Source organism: Triticum aestivum, chromosome 2B (genome assembly GCF_018294505.1).
Source record: "Triticum aestivum cultivar Chinese Spring chromosome 2B, IWGSC CS RefSeq v2.1, whole genome shotgun sequence".
NCBI lineage: Eukaryota > Viridiplantae > Streptophyta > Magnoliopsida > Poales > Poaceae > Triticum > Triticum aestivum.
The window spans coordinates 767,767,149-767,779,241 of record NC_057798.1 but is presented as its reverse complement, the minus strand read 5'-3'; positions in this window follow the sequence as shown (position 1 = coordinate 767,779,241).

The window sequence follows — 12,093 nt, the reverse complement described above, 5'->3', positions numbered from 1 at the left end:
GGTTTCATATATTGTGTTAACTAGCTAATAGAGAGAAGTGACCACTCTTATCTCCGTGCTTGGTCGATGCTAGCTACCATACGTATAGAGAGAACTCGACACACTCGGTACTAAGCAAATGAAGGAACCATTAAGTAGACAAGATCGTCATGAAGTGGGTCAATACATATATATGAATGAAACTCAACACTTACGTACATCAAAATCTTCTTTAGAGTAGCCCCGCTTAGAGGTCGTCGAGTTGTAGATGAACTCGCAGACGTAGTACCCGCAAAAATCATTCCCCGGTGCCTGCCACAAGCACTTTACGAGAAATAGAGTTCAATCAAACTGATAATCAAGCATGCTTAATGGTTTTGATGTACCTAGCTTGAATCAATGGGAGCTGTGCGGGAACTAGCTAGTAGTATAAATCGCAGCTCCTTCTGCAGTGCCGGAACAATGGCGGTGAACTGTTTCCAAACCCTGCTAGACAAACATAATAATTACTTGATATCAGCAAATGAACAAAGTTGCCGATCTGGTGCGATAATGATCGATTGAACTTACCTATGGAGCATATCAGTCATGTTCTCATACTCCTGGGGATCTTTTTATCTCGAGTCTTAGACAGTTACTATTCTCTGCTGAAGTTTAATCTCTAAAAGAAGAAAGTGGACTCTACACACACCTGCATAACTCATCAATTACATTACTATAATTAACCTTGAGTAAGGGAAACCGAATATGCACAAGACAGTAACACTCACTTGAAGTTGTAAGGAAAGAGTATTTTATCTTTGTTTTGATTTTTAATCAATGATTCTAGCAAGTTGTCCTCGATCTCTTTGACATTGTATTTGACCATCCATTCATGTATGATATTAGGGATAATGAACCCAATGTCATAGATATCTGCTTTTCTGCATTCGACGATCTTAAACCTGCATAATATAGTGAGGATAATTATATATACATGCAATGAAAAAGCTGAGCTATATAGAGAGACTTAATTACAGAAGTAGTACTTACAGATAATAGCAAGTCACGAGTGTTTTGTCGATGGCCTTTTCATTGTATAACTAGAATAACTCATCAAATTCAACATTCAAAATATCCATTCCAACGTGGTCGTGCTCCTCTTTAATTCACATCTTCAAAGTATGCCTCTCAGACTGCCTGCATCTTTCCATGTACCATTCATGGAGTCTTTGCATCATTGGTGTTAGAGGAGGAGGATCTGGTTTGACGAGAGGCTAACCGTACTGGAATCTGAATTCGTCCACCTCCATTATTTCAATGGGTACATCATCGCGCAGGTAATCACCAAGATTGGTACCGGGCACCATCCCCGGATGATTAGCGACGATATCGCTAGACACCTTGAGCGAGGGACATGTTTGCTTCACTTGTTCGCCGAGTTGGGGAATTTTTTCCCCACTTCTTCGTTCTACTAACCTTGCATCACGACAAGTATTTCCCGACTGCTCTGCTTCCTTATATGTCCTTTTAATAGTGCGCACATAGTTGGAATCCAGCTGAGGCGGTGGTGGTCGCGTAAGGGCATCGATAGTCTGCTTCACTTTCACCGGATCTACCGTTTCCTTCAGAAGTGGAGGGTTCCGTGCAAAAAAAGCCCTCACTTGGGCACGACTAGTGTCCTCATTTTCCTGGTCGGTCCTCTCATAAGGTAACTTTTCGGGAGCCTTGAGAGATGGACCGTATTTGAACTGCTTCCCTTCTCTGCTTGTACTGCTAGCCGCCGAAGCGACATCCTCTATCTTCCGTTGTTGCTGACGTGGCAGAGTCTGCTGATGCGCTGGAGGAGGCGGAGTGCTCCGACGCGCCGGAGGAGGCAGAGGAGGAGCCGTAGTGCCCTCACGCGCCGGAGGAGGCGGAGTGCTCGTCGGAGGAGGCGAAGAAGGAGCCGGAGTGCCGTCACACGCCGGAGGAGGCGGATGAAGAGGCGGAGAGCCCTGATCCCTCGCCGGAGGAGGAGGCGGAGTGCCCTGACTTGCCGGAGGAGGAGGATGTAGAGGCGTCCAGTTTGGAAGCTTGATGTACTCCTTCCGCCATAGACATGGAGTCTTCAGAGCAAGATCAGATAAATCTCCCCTTCACCTGTAGGGTGGTCAAGCTCGAGCTCCTCAAATCCCTCCATTACTTCATCCGCCATCACAACAACATAGCCATGTGGAATCGGACGGCAATGAGAAGTTCGTCGGGTTGAGGAGGTGCAATAGTGCCGACATCCACCTTCAAGGTGAGGTTTTAAAATTTCTTCATAAGCTGGCAATGTTGAGACTCTGTGATAGCATCCACTTGGTACCTAGGAGCCGTGAAGTCAACCTGCTAAACGAGCTCCATGGAAGCCACGTTGCTTCTCCACTAAGATGGCGGGGTAGCTTCATGCCGCTGAGATGGTTGGTCGGCAGCTTGCTGGCTCTCAACTTGTTCCTCTAGCTTTAGTAATGTTGCATTGAACTTCTGTATATCGCTCAGCTCAGGTTTCCTCTTCCTCTCCCGGGTTCTGTAACCGCCTGCGCCAAGAAACCAATCTTCCACTCAACGGAGCCTGGCATGCCTCATGTTCGTCCAGGATGCTCACGGTCCCCGAGGGCCTTATTCAGCTCGTCATTCTCTCTGTCGGGAATGAACGTCCCTTCCTGCGCTGCCTTGATTGCTGCCTGAAGCTTCATGATGGGTGTTGCAAGTTGCTCATCCGTCCAATGGCACTTCCCTGTTTCAGGGTCCAAAATTCCACCAACCCCGAAGAACCAAGTCCTTGAATGGTCTGGCCAGTTCAATGTCTCTGGTTTGACCCCTTTAGCAATCAGGTTCATCTCTGCTTTGTCCCACAACCGCCGGGCTTTGAGGTAGCCGCCTGACCCCGTGCGATGGTGCCACAGCTTCTTGATAACCCACAAGTATAGGGGATCGCAACAGCTTTCGAGGGTAGAGTATTCAACCCAAATTTATTGATTCGACACAAGGGGAGCCAAAGAATATTCTTGAGTATTAGCAGTTGAGTAGTCAATTCAACCACACCTGGATAACTTAGTATCTGCAGCAAGGTATTTAGTAGCGAAGTAGTATGATAATAATGGTAACAGTAGAAACAGTAAAGATAAATGTTTTTGGGTTTTTGTAGTAGTTGTAACAGTAGCAACGAAAAAGTAATAAGCGAAGAACAATATGTGAAAAGCTCGTAGGCAATGGATCAGTGATGGATAATTATGTCGGATGCGATTCCTCATGCAATAGTTATAACATAGGGTGATATAGAACTAGCTCCAGTTCATCAATGTAATGTAGGCATGTATTCCGTAAATAGTCATACATGCTTATGGAAAAGAACTTACATGACATCTTTTGTCCTACCCTCTCGTGGCAGCGGGGTCCTAGTGGAAACTGAGGGATATTAAGGCCTCCTTTTAATAGAGAACCGGACCAAAGCATTAATACATGGTGAATACATGAACTCCTCAAACTACGGTCATCACCGAGAAGTGTCCCGATTATTGTCACTTCGAGGTTGTCGGATCATAACACATAATAGGTGACTATAGACTTGCAAGATAGGATCAAGAACACACATATATTCATGAAACATAATAGATTCAGATCTGAAATCATGGCACTTGGGCCCTAGTGACAAGCATTAAGCATAGCAAAGTCATAGCAACATCAATCTCAGAACATAGTGGATACTAGGGATCAAACCCTAACAAAACTAACTTGATTACATGGTAAATCTCATCCAACCTATCACTGTCCAGCAAGCCTACGATGGAATTACTCATGCACGACGGTGAACATCATGAAATTGGTAACGGAGGATGGTTGATGATGACGACGCGACGAATCCCCCTCTCTGGAGCCCCAAACGGACTCCAGATCAGCCCTCCCGAGAGAGATTAGGTCTTGGTGGCAGCTCCGTGCCGTAAAACACGATGAAACTTTCTCTCTGATTTTTTCTCAGTGATACGGAAGATATAGAGTTGGAGTTGAGGTCGGTGGAGGTCCACGGGGCCCACGAGATAGGGGGGCGCGCCCTACAGGGGGGCGCCCCCCTATCTCGTGGACAGGCCCTGGGCCCCCTGGTGTATTTCTTTCGCCCAGAAATTCTTATTAATTGCAAAAAGTGCCTCTGTGGATTTGCAGGTCATTCCGTGAACTTTTCTTTTCTACACATAAAACAACATCATGGTAGTTCCGCTGAAAACAACGTCAGTTCGGGTTAGTTTCATTCAAATCATGCAAGTTAGAGTCCAAAACAAGGGCAAAAGTGTTTGGAAAAGTAGCTGCGTTGGAGACGTATCAACTTCCCCAAGCTTAAACCTTTGCTTGTCCTCAAGCAATTCAGTTGATAATCTGAAGGTGATAAAGATAAACTTTTACAAACTCTGTTTGCTCTTGTTGTTGTAAACATGAAAATCCAGCATTCAAGTTTCAGCAAATATTATGAACTAACCATACTCAAAATAACACATAGGTCTCACAATTACTCACATCAATAGCATAATCAGCTAGCGAGCCATAATAATAAAACTCGGATGACAGCACTTTCTCAAAACAATCATAACATGATATAACAAAATGGTATCTCGCTTGCCCTTTCTGAGACTGCAAAACATAAATGCAGAGCACCTTTAAAGATCAAGGACTGACTAAACATTGTAAGTCATGGTAAAAGAGATCCAGTCAAGTCATACACAATATAAATCAATAATAATGAATGCAAATGACAGTGTTCTCTCCAGCTGGTGCTTTTAATAAGAAGGATGATGACTCAACATAAAAGTAAATAGATAGGCCCTTCGCAGAGGGAAGCAGGGATTTGTAGAGGTGCCGGAGCTCGATTTTAAAAAATAGAGATTGAATAACATTTTGAGCGGTATACTTTTGCTGTCAACGCAACACCTATGAGATGGCTGTTTCTTCCATACTAAATGCATTATAGGCAGTTCCCAAACAGAATGGTAAAGGTTTATACTCCCCCAATCACCAACAAGCATCAATCCATGGCGTGCTCGAAACAATGAGTGCCTCCAACATACAGCAGCCCTGGGGGAGTTTTTTTTAATTATTTTTATTTGCTTTGATCTTTTTGGATCATGGGACTGGGCATCCCGATTACCGGCCCTTTCCCGCGAATGAGGAGCGGAGTCCACTCCTCTGAGAATAACCCACCTAGCATGGAAGATATAGGCAGACCTAGTTGTTACATGAGCTGCTCGAGCATACAAAGCAGAATTTCATTTGAAGGTTTGGAGTTTGGCACATACAAATTTACTTGGAACGGTAGGTAGATACCGCATCTAGGTAGGTATAGTGGACTCATATGGAACAACTTTTGGGTTTAAGGAGTTTGGATGCACAAGCAGTATTCCTGCTTAGTACAGGTGAAGGCTAGCAAAAGACTGGGAAGCGACCAACTGAGAGAGCGACAACAGTCGTAAGCATGCATTAAAATTAATTCACACCGAGCATAAGCATGAGTAGGATATAATCCACCATGAACATAAATATCGTGAAGTCTATGTTTATTTGATTCAACTACATACGTGAACATGTGCCAAGTCAAGTCACTCAATTCATTCAAAGGAGGATACCATCCCATGATACCACATCATAATCATTCTAATAGCATGTTGGCACACAAGGTAAACCATTATAACTCATAGCTAATCAAGTATGGCACAAGTAACTATAATCTTTAAATGTCATTGCAAATATGTTTACTTCATAATAGCTGACTCAGGAACGATGAACTCATCATATTTACAAAAACAAGAGAGGTCGAGTTCATACCAGCTTTTCTCATCCCAATAAGTCCATCATATATCGTCATTATTGCCTTTCGCTCGCATGACCGGACGATGTGTATAATAATAAGAGTGCACGTGCATTGGACTAAGCTGGAATCTGCAAGCATTCAACTCAAAATAGAAGACAAGTAATATGGGTTCTAAGTTAAATAAACAGTCATGCATATGAGAGCCACTAAACATTTTCAATATGGTCTTCTCGACCCCCAAAGGAAAGAAAAGAAAATAAAACTATTTACACGGGAAAGCTCCCAACAAGTAAGAAGAAGAACTAGAAATCTTTTTGGATTTTCATTTTAATTTCTACTACAAGCAAGGAAATTAAACTAACTATTTTTTTGGTTTTTCTCAAGGTTTGTCAAACACACAAGAAGAAAACTAGAAAAAGAAATTTAAACTAGCATGGATAATACAATGAAAGAGTATGAGCACCGACGACTAGTGTGTGAACATGAATGTAAAGTGGGTGAGAAATACGTACTCCCCCAAGGTTAGGCTTTTGTCCTAAGTTGGTTTAATACCAAGGACTGCCGCTACTCTCTCCGGTGTAATGAGAGGTATAGTCAGGATACCACTGGCTAGTCATCTCTGGATCCCACTTGACAGATGATGCACGATAAGGGTCCAGCTCAGGTTCCAGCTCAGGTTCGGGTTCTGGAGTGGCCTGAGCTCGATGATTGTTCACCGCCTCCGGTGTAACGAGAATTTTTTATGCAAGCAAATCAAACAACACAGACGCAGGCAAAATAATAATCTCAAAGTGTTTCTTATTGAATCTAAGTTTATACAAGAGCATCCTATCTTCGTTGTCAACAATAAACTTATGTGCTACCATGCTCTTGTAATCTAGAATGTGAGGAGGCAATACTGGCTCCTTTTCCTCATGGTGCCTAATGGGTATCTGAAAATGTCTAGCAAGACGTGCAGCATAGATGCCTCCAAATATGGGGCCTTTTGTACGATTAAGGGCTAGCCGTTTAGCAACGACGGCACCCATATTAAAACTATTGTCTCCAAGCAAAGCATGTTGAAGCATGATAATATCATGGACACTCAAGTTTCCACTATTCCCACGACCAATCAAGCATCTACTAGCGAATATGGCAAAGTAGCGTAAAACAGGAAAGTGCATGCTAGAGACTTTCTCTTCGGAACCCTTCTTTGGCTCCTCTACAGCGATAATATCAACAAAGCCAGCCACATCTTCATGATGGGGTTCCTCTAATTCTCCCTCATAAGGTATCCTACATACCGCGCAAAAATCACGTAAAGACATTTCTTTAAACTCGTCATATAAATGAAATGATGCTTCAGGCAGTGACTTCTTAGGATAAAAATAAAAGTTTTGCACGAAAGTATTGGTGAGTAAGAGATACTGATCGATTCGGTCGTTGATGAAACCGGTGAGGCCTGCGGTCTCGATTAAAGAATAAAAGTCTTCATGAATTCCGGCCTTTCTCAAAAAATCATCACATGGCCATTCACATGGTCGTACTTCCGTTAAGCGAGGAAGATTATGCTTGGCTTTTTCCTTCTCTTTAGCTTGTTTTTCCTAGGAGCTTTGGCTAGAAGAGCCCCTCAAAACTTTCCTCAACATTTTCTGAAAATTTCTGAAATTTTAGAAACTTCAAAATAAAAGTGCATACAACTGAACAAGATTGATAGAAACTACTCCTACAAGTGCCTAGAGCCCATATCATGCATTAGAATTACTTGGAACCTCAAAAATTTCACATGCAAGCTCAAGAACAGGGTCACCAAGACAGCAAGGATTTGCAATGAATAAAGCACTAGAACAAAAACTAATTAGACCAATGGAGGAGTCACATACCAAGCAACAATCTCCCAAAGCAGTTTTGTGAATGGAGCTTTGAGCTAAGAGATCGAAAATCGCAGCAAAACGAGCTAGAACTCGTGCTTGAGCTGGATGGGGATTTTTTTGGGTAGAAGATAGAGTGTGTGGGTGCTGGCATAAGTGGAGGGGAGCCACCAGGGGCCCACGAGACAGGGGGCGCGCCCTACAGGGGGGCGCCCTCCTCTCTCGTGGCCTGGTGTTTGCCCTTTCTGGAGTGTTTTTAGTGCCTAAAATCCTCAAATATTTCAGAAAAAATCATACTAAATTTGCAGGGCATTTGGAGCACTTCTATTTTCGGACTATTTTTTAATGCATGGATAATTCAGAAAACAGACGGATAATACTATTTTTGCTTTATTTATTCTAAAAATAGAAAGTAAAAAGAGGGTACAGAAGGTTGTGTCTTCTAGTTTCGTCCATCTCGTGGTCATCAAAATGAACCCGCTAACAAGGTTGATCAAGTCTTGTTAACAAACTCATTCTGAATAACACGGAACCGGAGAAATTTCGAATAACACTAAGTTACCTCAACGGGGATATGAAAATCCCCACAATAAGAATATCATACTTTTTCTCGATAGTAGGGAGAGGAAATTCAAAATCTCCAAAAATGATAGTTGGAACTTTTTTAATAGAATTGATGCTATGAACTTGAGATTGTTTCCTCGGAAAGTGTACCGTATGCTCATTGTCATTAACATGAAAAGTGACATTGCCTTTGCTGCAATCAATAACAGCCCCTGCAGTATTAAGAAAAGGTCTACCAAGGATAATAGACATACTATCATCCTCACGAATATCAAGAATAACAAAGTCCGTTAAGATAGTGACATTTGCAACCACAACAGGCACATCCTCACAAATACCGACAGGTATAGCAGCTGATTTATCAGCCATTTGCAAAGATATTTCAGTAGGTGTCAACTTATTCAATTCAAGTCTACGATATAAAGAGAGAGGCATAACACTAATACCGGCTCCAAGATCACATAAAGCAGTTCTAACATAATTTCTTTTAATGGAGCATGGTATAGTTGGCACACCCGGACCTCCAAGTTTCTTTGGTATTCCACCCTTAAAAGTGTAATTAGCAAGCATGGTGGAAATTTTAGCTTCTGGTATCTTTCTTTTATTTGTGATGATATCCTTCATATGCTTAGCATAAGGATTTACTTTAAGCATATCAGTTAAGCGCATACATAAGAAAATAGGTCTAATCATTTCAGCAAAGCGCTCAAAATCCTCATCATCCTTTGACTAGGATGGTTTAGGAGGAAAGGGCATGGGTTTCTGAACCCATGGTTCTCTTTCTTTACAGTGCTTCCTAGCAACAAAATCTCTCTTATCATAATGTTAATTCTTTGATTGTGGGTTATCAAGATCAACAGCAGGTTCAATCTCTACATCATTGTTATTACTAGGTTGAGCATCTACATGAACATCATTATTAGCATTATCATCAAGTTCATGTTCATCTCCGGATTGTGTTTCAGCATCAAAGATAGAAGTATCATTGGCATTCTCAAGAGTTTCTACATTAGGTTCACTAGAAGTTTGCAAAGTCCTATCATTCTTCTTTTTCTTCTTCTTAGAAGAGCTAGGAACATCTAGATTATTATTCTGAGAATCTTGTTCAATTCTTTTAGGGTGGCCTTCAGGATACAAAGATTCCCGAGTCATTCTACCAGTTCTAGTAGCCACTCTAACGGCAAAGTCATGTTTATTATTGAACTCATCAAGCAAATCATTTTGAGCTTTGAGTACTTGCTCAGCTTGAGTAGCAACCATAGAAGCATATCTGCTAATGCGGTGAAGTTCATCTTTAACTCTAGCCAGATTATCACCTACGCGTCCTATCTCGAAAGCATTATTCTTTAACTCTCTACCAACATAAGCATTGAAACTTTCTTGTCTAGCCATAAAGTCATCAAATTCATCCAAGCATGGGCTATGAAATTTAGTAGAGGGTATTTCAACTTTATCATATCTATAGAGAGAATTTACCTTTACTACCTGTGTCGGGTTATCAAGACAATGTGGTTCTTCAGGCGGTAAATTAAGACCATGTATATCTTCGATAGGTGGTAAATTCTTAACATCTTCAGCTTTAATACCTTTTTCTTTCATTGATTTCTTTGCCTCTTGCATATCTTCAGGACTGAGAAATAAATCACCTCTCTTCTTCCGAGTGGGTTTAGGAATAGGCTCAGGAGTTGAATCAATTGGTTCAGGAATTACTTCAGGACATGGCTCAGGAAGAGTACAATTATTTTCATTAGTTAACATATTATTCAATAATATTTCAGATTCGTCGACTGTTCTTTCCCTGAAAACACAACCAGCACAACTATCCAAGTGGTCCTTGGAAGCATCGGTTAGTCCATTATAAAAGAAATCAAGTATTTCATTTTTCTTAAGAGGATGATCAGGCAAAGCATTAAGTAACCGGAGAAGCCTCCCCTAAGCTTGTGGGAGACTCTCTTCTTTGATTTGCACAAAATTATATATTTCCCGCAAGGCAGCTTGTTTCTTATGAGCAGGGAAATATTTAGCAGAGAAGTAATAAATCATATCCTGGCGACTACGCACACAACCAGGAGCAAGAGAATTATACCAAGTCTTAGCATCACCCTTTAATGAGAACGGGAATATCTTAAGGATATATAAATAGCGAGACTTCTTGTCATGAGTAAACAGGGTGGCTATATCATTCAACTTGGTAAGATGTGCCACAACAGTTTCAGATTCAAGGCCATAAAAAGGATCAGATTCAACTAAAGTAATAATATCAGGATCAACATAGAATTCATAATCCTTATCAGTAACACAGATAGGTGAAGTAGCAAAAGTAGGATCGAGTTTCATTCTAGCATTAAGAGACTGCTGCTTCCATTTAACTAATAATTTCTTAAGATCATTTCTTTCATTGCAAGCAAGAATTTCCATAGCAACTGCTTCATGCATAACATAACCCTTAGGAACAACAGGTAATACATAATCATTGGGGGAACGTTCATCATCACTATCATCAATAATAGGTTCTTCAATATTTTCATTCCCCCTAACTGTAGCAAGTTGTTCATCTAGAAATTCACCTAATGGCAAAGTAGTATCACACACAGAAGTAGTTTCATCATGCATAACAGAAGTGGCATCATCAATAACATGCGACATATCAGAATTCATAGCAGTAGCAGGTTTAGGTGTCGCAAGCCTACTAATAACAGAAGGAGAATCTAGTGCAGAGCTAGATGGCAGTTCCTTACCTCCCCTCGTAGTTGAGGGCAAAATCTTGGTCTTATCATCTTTCAAGTTCTTCATAGTGATCAACAGATATAAATCCCAAGTGACTCAGAGAATAGAGCTATGGTCCCCGGCAACGGCGCCAGAAATTAGTCTTGATAACCCACAAGTATAGGGGATCGCAACAGCTTTCGAGGGTACAGTATTCAACCCAGATTTATTGATTCGACACAAGGGGAGCCAAAGAATATTCTTGAGTATTAGAAGTTGAGTTGTCAATTCAACCACACCTGGATAACTTAGTATCTACAGCAAGGTATTTAGTAGCAAAGTAGTATGATAATAATGGTAACAGTAGCAAGAGTAAAGATAAATGTTTTGGGGTTTTTGTAGTAGTTGTAACAGTAGCAACGGAAAAGTAATAAGCAAAGAACTATATGTGAAAAGCTCATAGGCAATGGATCAGTGATGGATAATTATGTCGGATGTGATTCCTCATGCAATAGTTATAACATAGGGTGATATAGAACTAGCTCCAGTTCATCAATGTAATGTAGGCATGTATTCTGTAAATAGTCATACGTGCTTATGGAAAAGAACTTGCATGACATCTTTTTTCCTACCCTCCCGTGGAAGCGGGGTCCTAGTGGAAACTAAGGGATATTAAGGCCTCCTTTTAATAGAGAACCGGACCAAAGCATTAACACATGGTGAATACATGAACTCCTCAAACTATGGTCATCACCGAGAAGTGTCCCGATTATTGTCACTTCGGGGTTGTCGGATCATAACACATAATAGGTAACTATAGACTTGCAAGATAGGATCAAGAACACACATATATTCATGAAAACATAATAGGTTCAGATCTGAAATCATGGCACTCGGGCCCTAGTGACAAGCATTAAGCATAGCAAAGTCATAGCAATATCAATCTCAGAACATAGTGGATACTAGGGATCAAACCCTAACAAAACTAACTTGATTACATGGTAAATCTCATCCAACCCATCACCGTCCAGCAAGCCTACGATGGAATTACTCACGCACGGTGGTGAACATCATGAAATTTGTGATGGAGGATGGTTGATGATGACGACGGCGACGAATCCCCCTCTCCGGAGCCCCGAACGGACTAAAGATCAGCCCTCCCGAGAGAGATTAGGGCTTGGCGGCGGCTCCATG